Source organism: Callithrix jacchus, chromosome 8 (genome assembly GCF_049354715.1).
Source record: "Callithrix jacchus isolate 240 chromosome 8, calJac240_pri, whole genome shotgun sequence".
Taxonomy (NCBI): Eukaryota; Metazoa; Chordata; class Mammalia; order Primates; family Cebidae; genus Callithrix; species Callithrix jacchus.
Window position 1 is genome coordinate 75,069,361 of NC_133509.1, and position 11,324 is coordinate 75,080,684.

An 11,324-nucleotide genomic window follows, 5' to 3' on the forward strand; every position below is an offset into this window, starting at 1 on the left:
AGATTAAAATTATTTTATGTGAAAAATGTTTTCTTATACACAAACCCAGACATAAATGCACATATTTATTACTTGGCTGCTCTTTAAAATATAAATTTTATTGGGGGTTATCATCTAAAATGTTTTTAAAATACTGTATTACTGGCATAAAAAATAGCATATGGAAAATACAAGGACAAGACACAACACTCTATTCTAGAAACTATAATTAGTTTGATGTGTCTAGATTGCAGAGTACATTGTGGAAGGGAAATAAATGGAGAGAAGATGTAGAAAGAAGCACCCATATGTTTTAAATGCTCTATAAGGAATTTGTACTTTAAAAATTTGTTTTATTAGTAGGTTATGATGCTTCTCTGAAAATACAGACTGCTCTTTTCTTCAGTTACATGTAAAGATTATATTTTTAACAATGTGGTGAAGTTAAGAGGCAGTGTATTATTAATTTTTTATGTCTTATTCTAGGAATTCAGGGATTTCAACACAAGGTGATATGAGTAACATTTTTTTTTAGCCTGCATACATACTGGAAAAGGACATTATATGCCAGGGACAGCTGACACCTGTCAAACAGAATGAGACAGACGTGAGCAGGTGAGCTGAGGAATACATTCCTTAAGCTCCAAAGTAGTTTACCTAAATAGGAAGAGACTCACCTAGAGTGAGGAAAGTGTTTCAAGTTGGTTTAGGAGCACATGAGACCTGTTGATGAGAATGAATGATTTGAGATACTCCCTGTATGCCACATCCATTTGTTTTTAATCCAAACTCTGGAATAATTTGGATCAAATATTATAAAATGAGGGCTATAGAAAATTAAAAATAATCATCCAACTGTATGTATGTGGCTGTAAGAAACTAGTAGGACCCTACTTTAATTCTATTATATTACTTTTAGTTCAATAATATTCTAATTATAGAATAAAAACAGGATTTTGACAAATATTTTTATTTTTACACAGAGAAGATATGCAACATTAAGGATAACTGGAAGAGTTGCCTTATAAGGCAGCAACAGAAATAGGATCTAAGGTCAGGAGAAGAGAGGAAGTGATCCTGGGGGTACCTGACCATAGGCATAAGAAATAGCAGAGAGAAAGTGACCAAGGAGTGCATGGAAATGGGACCAATATTTATTCATTTATTTATCAGTCGTTTGTGACACAAAGGATAATTATGTGATATGTTTATCTCAATATTATGATTAAACCTTAATCTGCAAGGTGCTTCAAAGTCATTTTGTTTTTTAATTACTCCTGCTCAACATCAATCTAAATATTATTAATAAAGAATATTGTTGGCCAGGTGCAGTGGCTCACACCTATAATCCCAGCACTTTGGGAGGTTGAGGTGGGTGGATCACGAGGTCAAGAGATGGAGACCATCCTGGTCAGCATGGTGAAACCCCGTCTCTACTAAAAATTCAAAAAGTAGCTGGGCATGGTGGTGTGTGCCTGAAGTCCCAGCTACTCTGGAGGCTGAGGCAGGAGAATTGCTTGAACCCAGAAGGCGGAGGTTGCGGTGAGCCGAGATCGTGCCATTGCACTCCAGCCTGGGTAACAGGAGTGAAAGTTTATCTCAAATATTAAATAAATAAATAAATAAATAAATAAATAAAACAAATATGAAAAAAGGAACATTGTTATTGAGTATCTAATCAACTCCTCTGCACAGCAGTATATGATCCATTCCCTCATGGAAAATTTCTGTTTGGAAAACTGTTCCACTTGTCACTTAAGGATGTTGCATTAAGTCTAAGCCTAACCCTAAGCCATTCTATTATATTTATTTGAATTGTTTCACTTTTTGCATTTCAATCTGTCCATATAAATTTCATCGTGTTAATGGGATTACTTACCTGAATAAGTGAGACTTTTGCATTGGGATGTCTAAGAGCAGCAGTCTCTTATGCACAATTACCAACTGAGGCTTGAGCAAACCAGCTGGCATACTCTGTAACAGAAGGAGATATCAGCACCTCAATTTGGCTATATTTCTGTTTGATATGGGCTGGAAATATTGTTAAAAAAACTATACATATCCATATATAAATATATATAAATAAATTTAAATATATCTAGCTCAATGAGTAGAATATTGTAATTATTAAATCAAAAGTCAAGATCTTGACAAAAATGTTCATGTCTCCATGGAGCAGATATGCAAAACCAAGGATAAATGGAAGAGTTGCCTTGTAAAGCAGCAACAGAAATAAGATCTAAGGCCAGGAAAAGAGATGAAGTGACTATCTATCTATCTATCTATCTATCTATCTATCTATCTATCTATCTAACTTACACAGTCTTGTCAATGTCATATTTACAGTCACTTCATACATTGACACAAAATAAAAACCAGGACCTTTATGATATGATAGGTGTATATACATTTTTGTGAAAACAAATTTCCTTGGATTGTGTTGCAAATTTTTAATTCATTTGTGGTACTCAACAGATTTACATTGATTCACCCTATCATCCTCCTTAGTTGAGACCCCATTTTTTTCTGCATTTTAGTCTACCATTTGAATATCTTTCCTTCTCACCACAAACACACATTAGCACAAATTAACTGTTTGGTCTGCCCATCTTTCATTTCTACCTTTATTTAGAGCTATATATAGCAGTGAGCATTATTTAATGATGTATTGTATCTGCTTTTAAATATATGTGTATAATAGATATTTAATATGCATATTCTGCAACTTGCTTTTTCACTCAGCAATTTTTGTTTACAATCTAGTAGACAGAATGGAGAGAACAGCAGGAGGTATTTGAATGTTACCTAAAGGTTCAAGCTTTTCTGAGATTACAACATACCTCCTCCTACAAAAAAGGTAAGCTATTTTTGCATTAATACCCCTTAGCAATGTGACTTTGTTGGTCATCACATCAAAAATTGAGATTTACCTCTTAATCCCTTAAATCAAACTTTGACCATGTAACTTGCATTGACTAATTAGACATTAGCAAATTTGACATAAGAAGGGGCTTGAATAGTGCTAGTGCACTAGGCATTGGCTTTTCTTGCTACTTTTAGAACTCAGGGACTCAGGGAAGAAGCCTGACTTTGTTAGATACTGAACATGTGACCTAAACATCATTCATGTGAATGAAGCCATCCAGACTGAACACCCTCAGCCAGCCAGCCACTGAGACCAGCAGAAGAATCCCCAGCTATGCCCATCATTGCTAATATACAGCACCAGGGGATAAATTATTGTGATTTTAAGCTATTGAATTTCGGCATAGGTGTATTTATATTGTAGCAAAAGTTAGACAGTACACATCTACTACTTATCTCTACCATTTGTATTTCTCTCTGTGATACTGAGTTTTATTTTTAGTACATGGTAGAATTTTTCATTATTTTATGTTTCTTTTTTCTTTTTTGTGGAGACCAGGTCTTCCCCAACTGCCCAGGCTGTTCTCACACTCCCAGACTCAAGCAAATCTTCTGCCGTGGTCTTTCAAAGCGCTGGGATTACAAGCATGAACCATCTCACTTGGTCTTATTTTGCAATTTAATAACTGTTTTTAGATAACAGTCCATGGATTCATGGGCAGAAAGCACCTATTTTAAAAACTTAACCATCTCATTCTGATTTGAAGTGAGTGAACATGGACTGAAATTATGTTATGTCTTTCTTGCCGCAAGCCAAAATAAATAAATAAATAAAAGCCGACAAATCACACTATCAAAATGTCTGGTGCATGTCTTGATATAAGATAGCTGTATGACCATTTATCTGTCTCTGGACTACTAAGTAAAAATTTAGGACCTTGCAGACATTTTCTAGGAATGTAGGAAAAGATAATATAGAAAGATAAAAATGAGTAGAGAAAGAATTGGAGGGATGAAAGAGGAGGGTGAAGAATGGGAAACAGAGAGAACAAGAAAATCAAGAGAAGCAAATTATTGAGCATCTAAATAAGGCTTCTTGATCTTATAAGCTGCTTAGGTTTGTCAGGAATGCTGTAACACAATACCAAAGACTGGGTAATTTGTAAGCCGTAAAATATATTTCTCATAGTAGTAGAAGCTGGGTAATTTAAGATTAAGGAACAAACAGAGTTGATGTTTGTTGAGCTCTGCTCTCTCCTTCCAAGATAGTACCTCACTTCTGTGTCCTCACATAATAGAAGGGCAAAAGGGAGGAATGCTGTATCCCTACGTGGCAGAAGAGATTAAAGAATCAGGCAGCTCTCTGAAGCCTCTTTTATAAGAACATTAATCCCATTCATAAAAGCAGAGCCCTCATCCTCTAATAATCTCATCCTCCCCAAATCTCTACCATTTAATACCATCACCTTGAGGTTTAAGTTCTCACATAGGAATTTTGGAGAGACACATACATTCAAGCCATAGCATATGTCAGTGCATTCTCTTACTTTGCTTATGAGAGTTTAAAATGGACTTCTCTTGCAGGACTCTAGAAATATAGGAAATTGGTATTTGGATATGGTTATTTAAAATGTCAGACAGTAGCTGAATGCAGTGGCTTGTGCTTGTAATTCCTGTGCTTTGGGAGGCCAAGATAGGAGGATCTGAGGCCAGGAGTTGGAGGCTAGAGTGAGCTCTGATAGTGTCACTGAACTGTAGCTTGGATGACAGAGCAATCCTCTGTCACTAAAATAGTAAAAAATAATATGAATAATAAATAAAAGAAAAAATAAAGAAAAAAGAAAATGGCACACTGGAGGTAAGATTAATAAATGAGACAATTACTCTCTTAATCTATATCCATATTTTTTAACACACTGTATTTGACTTTAATTACATTTGTTTCATTATAAATTTGAAAACTAAATTTAAGTTATCATTGTTTACTAAAAAACATTATTAAAAATTTTTTTTCTGAGTATAATTTTGGAGAAAAAGTCTTTAAGCTTTGTCAGATTTTATCATATCTTTGAAAACTACAATTTACAATTGGGTTTATACTTTTTAAAATTTAGTTAGTGTTTGTCATAGTTTCTTATTTAATACAAAAATCCAATAAATATCCTATGTTTTTCTTTGATAATGCTGTGTTGGAAAAACTCCATGAAATTTGATGCTTTATTGTCATTTTTTTTTATTTTTAAAAATCATGTAAAGTTTAGAGTTACTCATTGATCCCATTAGAAGGATTTTTTCCCCAATCTTATCTTTTATTTGTTTATAGTTTTGTGATTAATTTTGATTGCTTGTATTACTTTAGAATTTTAAAATTAGTCAATTTTGTGTAAGTGTTTCACCTACACAGGAAAGCTAACTCTGTTTCTTAGAGACATAGTTTGATATATTTTTACTCAATACAAAATATATTCTTTAACTTATCTGACATAAATTCTTAGTAATTTTTGTACTTAATCTGTTGATATGGTTTGGCTGTGTTCCCACCTAAATCTCATCTTGAATTTTAGCTCCCACAATTCCCACGTGTTGTAGGAGGAAACTGGTGGGAGGTGGTTGAATTATGGGGGCAGGTCTTTCCTGTGCTGTTCTTGTGATAGTGAATGGGTCTCTTGAGATTTGATGGTTTTATAAAGAGGAGTTCCTCTGCACAAGTTTTCTCTTCCCTGCCACCATGTAGGATGTGACTTGCTCCTTCTTGCCTTCTACCATGACTGTGAGGCCTCCCCAGCCACATGGAACTGTGAGTCCATTAAGCCTATTTTTCTTTATAAATTACCCAGTCTCAGGTATGTCTTTACCAGCAATGTGAAAACAGACAAATACAATTGTTAAGTACTAAAAAATGTGTTATTATCATCAATATGACTATACAACGATACTTTTCTTGGGTTTCTTTGCTATTTATATATGACTATAAGGAGAGTAAAAATGCATTGATTGATTGATAGATGAATTGATTCATCATTTTGAAAGCCTAAGGGTTTCAAGGAGTTTTAACTTTACTGTAAACTAACTGCTTGATAGAATTTTTCAGTTGAATTCAAGTATTCACATTGCAGTTCTTATTTTTCTGTTGTTTAATGTATCATGGAATTTGTTAGTTGTTCTTTTACTTTTAACATTACAGACAAAATCTCTCTGTTTTAAAATTTTGTGTGTTCATGTGAACACATGTATTTGCAGGTATGCATGTGATTTTAGAAATCATATAGAATATGTGTGTATTTTTAAGAAAACATGTAGAGGTCACTTTTATTACTGCATCTAAGAATTCATTTTTAAAGGTTAATATCACCCTTGTACATTTATTTTTCACAACCATATCATTAGTCTTTTATTACATTTCTAACAAGAGTTATGAGTAGAGCCCACTTACTATCAGGTAGTTGAGAAATTTAGAGATTTTTTTACTAAATGCCAGAAGAAAGCACTTTGAGTTATGGTAAAATGACAAAGAAGAAAGTTTATAAGGATAAATGGACTTGAAGTAAAAAAGCATCAATTCATCCATATATTTATTTATTCATCCAATATTGGTCAAAGACAAAGACTCTGTAGTAAGCTCTTCATAGAGCTTACTTTTTAGAGCAGATGCTTGTCATCATTTATAAAGTTCAACTAAAAGGGGTAAATATAAATGAACAACACCAAAATATCATTCTATGTAGGCACACTACTGCCCTTAAACTGAAGGTTAACTGAGATCTATATAAACATTCAAAATGACACATCAGTAGCTTCTTGAAATTTTATTACTAGGAAATTAGAGAAAGATAAGATTCTAAATCCTTCTATATATTCTTTAACTCATCTGACCTAAATTCTTGTTCTACTATATTTTCAAGATTTTAGGAGAATTTGGGAAGACATATGTAGTTAGTAATAAATGATGCTGACCATAATTTCCATTTTGAGGGCCTGCCTGAATTTCCAATGTATATTAATTATTTAAAACATTAAAAAAATACCCAATCTAGCAACTTTAGTGAATAGGGCCTAGAGGAGACATAAGAGGCTAGACATTCATGGTGCTACATCATCTTCTTAAGATAAGACTCTGTAAGGGTTAATACAAATCTTAAAAAGAAAATGAAAAACAAAACAAAATGGTATATTTCCTAGTGCAAAAAGGGAAAGAGACACCACAACTTTCCTTTTCTTAGAGAATTTACTTGAGAAAACTTGTAAAGTAATTGTGAATTCTTCCTCTTGCCCTTGGAGATGTATATAAATCTTAAAAAAAGCTAACGTCTTACAATCGAAGTTTTTTTTCCAAGGTGCTAGAAGCCATTTACTTGAAATGTAAACATCCAGGAAGATAGTATCACTTGCTGTCCATTTTCATGGGAGTTTAACTTGGGCATCTGGCTCCAAATTGTTAACTAAAGTTGACCCTTGAACAACAAAATTCTAGTATGTGTCTACTGATATGGCAATTTTCTTCTATTTCTGCCACCCTGAGATAACAAGACCAATCCCTCCTCTTCCTTCTCTTCCTCAGTGTACACAGCGTGAAGTTGACTAGAAGACCTTTATAATGAACCACTTCTATTTAATGAATAGTAAATAATTTTGCTCTTCCTTGTGATTTTCTTAACATTTTCTTTTCTCTAGCTTATTTTAGTATGAGAATATGGTATATAATACGTATAACATGAAAAATATGTTATCAGTAAGGCTTCTGGTTAATAATAGGCTATTAGTAGTCAAGTTTTAGGGGAGTCAAAAGTTATATACAGATTTTTGACCATATAGGGGTTCAGTACCCCCTAACCTCTGCATCGTTCAAGAGCCAACGTTGTCATCATTTATAAAGTTCAACTAAAAGGGGTAAATATAAATGAACAACACCAAAATATCATTCTATGTAGGCACATAGAATGTGCCTACCTTCATAGAAATATGAGAAGTTTTGTGGGTCTTTTGGATAAAGAAAATTTACAAGACAAATGACCACACCAACTGTAGGTGAGTATAAGATGAACTATGGGTAACAAATGGTGCAGTCAAGACACCTGACTTGAGATCCAGTTATTGTTTATCTTGAGAACATGTATGCAATGCTTTTTATCTGCTTGCTTAAAAGGATTAGATTTCAGTCTTTAGTGGCAGGCAGTAAGTTACCTGGGATATGTGAGAAAAGAAAAATACTTCAGAGCAGTTTGAGCTATGTGAGGTATGCAGGTGCAGAGAGACATGAGCATAGGACATCAGTCACGCCCCTCCTCCCACACCTGTGCTTGGGGACAATTGTTTCAAGTCATTTTATGTTGGACTAGCTGTCTCATCCATTATCTTCATGTTCCTGGAATTTGTCATACAAATAACAATGTAAGCCAATGAAAAGCTAATGTTGTTTTAATGCAAATTCTTAGTAAACAACTCAGGAACTGCCTTCTCTTTTCCTTTGTAAGTCCACTTTTAACTGCTGCTCATTGGAGTGTTTGTTTAGGGAACTTGAATTAATCTATGCTCCTGGGTTGCAATCCTCAAACATGGCCTAAATAAACTCTCCGTGTACTTTAATTTTGCCTCAGCTTCTTCCTTCTAGGTCAATATATGCAACACATTCTGACTTAACATTTATTATTCAATAATAAAACTGTTTTCTTTCTCTTCCATTATGAAGAGGTTTTCTGGGTTCACAAGAGATTTCGTATAAACTATTAAAGTAGATTTCCTCAACAATTGCCAATCAGTCTTTAGCAGGCAGGAAATGGCAGGTCATCAAATTCCAACCATGTGCTTCAAGTTAGTCTAGTATTTGAAAAATGTGCTACAATACCTGATTTTCTTTCAGAGTAGCCAACAATTGTTGGTGGAGTTATTTGGCCATTTGACCATGACATGTAGCCACAATGTGTGTAGAAAATAATGATTTCGAGGGGTATGAGATAGTGTAGTGCTCATTTCAGAGGTGGCAAAGTGAGTGAGCCTGTGGCTGCTGGCTATAAGCAACTTTTTTCTTCCCCAATTAAAGATATACATTTTTGTGTTAGAGGAGATTAAACAATAATAGTCTGTGTTTGCTTCCTGAGAAGTCATTCATTCACCAGTTTAAAAGATGGTATTGGAGTCTGCCAAACTCTGAGTTGTACCAACAAAATTTCCAAATTATGTTTTTATAACCTTGCTAGGAAAAGAGAAGACCAGCGCTGTTGTGCTGAAAATGTAAGGAATACTTGGTAGAAAGTACACACATAATTACTGAATGTAAGTTTAGGATCTGCTAGTTTTCATCTATACTTAGTCAAAAGTAGAGAGAGATAAGTCTTTCTTGAACAGCTACAAGAGAGAAAACCATGTTTTACATGTTAGTAGTGTATGCAAGGTGGGAAGCTTTCAGAACTGGGAGAAAAGCACACAACTTAGGAAGAAAAAACTTTTTAGGATTCAGTAGAGGAGTGGCATTCCAGTCTGGAGCCCAGGCGTAGGTGGGAATACAAGCAAAAGCATAATGTGAAATAAGACCTGTAGTCATCTGCTTGAGTTCTAACTGACACAAGAACAGAAAATGAAACACCGCATATTCTCACTCATAGGTGGGTGATGAAAAATGAGAACACATGGACACAGAAAGGGGAGTACTAAACACTGGGGTCTATTGGGGGAAAAGGGGAGGGCCAGTGGGGGGGGGGAGGGGGAGGAGGGGAGGGATAGCCTGGGGAGAAATGCCAAATGTGGGTGAAGGGGAGAAGAAAAGCAAAGCACACTGCCATGTGTGTACCTACGCAACTGTCTCGCATGCTCTGCTCATGTACCCCAAAACCTATAATCAAATAAAAAATTAAAAAAAAAAAAAAAGACCTGTAGTCATTCCCACTCTCATTCTTCTTACAGAGATCTCAGTTTATTTTCTGTGAAGGCTGAAAGTACCAGCACCTGAAGATAAATCCCTTTTGTAAGCTTTAATAGGCAAGGCTAGGCAAAATTACAGCATAGACTCTACATATTGTAGGGAGAGAAAGGGAGTGATCCCTTTTTCACTCATCATAGGGTCATGGCCGACACCCCTACAACAAAAAGTATAGTAGACTCTACAGTTCTTAGAACTGTACTTTTGGGGCTCAGAAACTGATATCCCCAAAGTGAAGCCCTCAGAAACAGTCTCCTAACAGTGTTTCTCTCTGCATTTCCCTGACATCCTGTTTCACCCTTCATCCTTCCCCAAGTGAGTCAAAGGAACTAGAATCCATCTTTCGCCACAGTGGGTCATAGAAACCAGAAACCTTTTTCCCTGAATCCAGCCGTAAAACCTAAAACTTTTATTCTAACTTTTTGCCATCTTTCGGTGCAAGAAGTGTCCATAAAGAAATGGACCTACCTTGTTTGACTGCAAGTTATCCTAAGTCATAAGATTCTCATTTCCGAAGGGGTCTTGCTCCACATCCGGAAGACAGGAATTCTACACAGACAGACCAAGAAAAATCTGAACAGGCCTTGCTGAGTTTCTCCACTCAGTCTAAGTAGACCATACCCTCTTTGTCCAATCACAGTTCTACGCACTTACCTGTTTTCCATTGAACCTAAGCATAAAAATGGATTGCTTTCCTGGCACCTTTGGGTCTTCATTCTGAAGGCTCGTATGTCCGGTAAAACCTAGAACAAATACGTTTGTTATGCTTTTCTCTTGTTAACCTGTTAATGGTGTCTTCAAAACTAAGAAAGTAACATCAATAGATTTCAAATGACTTGTATTTTTAAAAAAATTCTGGCATCAACATAAATTACTGTTTAGAGAATTCCAGCTCCATTGTGTGTGTCTCACATGGCTGTCAGCTCTCTCCTTTTGAGCATATCCCAGTCTTTCCAGAAGTATCTTAACCTGGCTTTATGAAAATAAACAGCTGCAATACTCAATACCAAAAAACCCTAAGGGCTAAACATGAAGATAAGAGGATGTGGAACTTCCTTATCTCTTCATCTTGTCAGTTTTATCAGGCTGACAGGCAATATTCATTGTAGGCCCATTATATCTCATCTACATCTGAAAGTGTACCACAGCGTTCTGAATAGAAATTAAGGTCATTCTGTCAGTGAACCAAGTGAATTGCAATGCACATCATTTTTATCTTAGTATAATAAGCTTTTTCCCCTTAGTACTTCACAATGTGTTTAGTTTCATTCTTCACTTACAAGCAGCAGGAAATTAGAATTGAACATAAGTATATTTTTCAGACAGACAAAATGAAAGTGTGGATTGCATTTTCTTAGGGTTCAATGTGAGAAAACTTCCTGTTTCTATTCAGTTTAGAGAATCTAGATTATTAAGCCACCTATAAATCTATTAAGTTAACTAGTAAGAGAGAGACAGAGGAAAAAAGAAAACTAGGAAAGTAGTTAAGCATCCAGCAAAAAGCAGAAACATCTACAAATGATTTAGACATACTATACAGTTTTGTTAAAATGTCCTCAGCAATTTA

General features: G+C 35.0%; 1 long non-coding RNA gene across 1 annotated transcript; it reads right to left on the reverse strand.

Moving 5' to 3' along the window:
* Window positions 1–453: 453 nt before the first annotated feature.
* Window positions 454–10,718, reverse strand: LOC108593471 (uncharacterized). The gene is made up of 6 exons (XR_013521162.1): window positions 10,633–10,718; window positions 10,412–10,500; window positions 10,226–10,306; window positions 1,859–1,953; window positions 657–702; window positions 454–563 (listed from the first exon to the last, which is right to left on the reverse strand). It is a non-coding gene; the product is annotated as an uncharacterized LOC108593471 (long non-coding RNA).
* Between the last annotated feature and the right edge of the window lie 606 nt (window positions 10,719–11,324).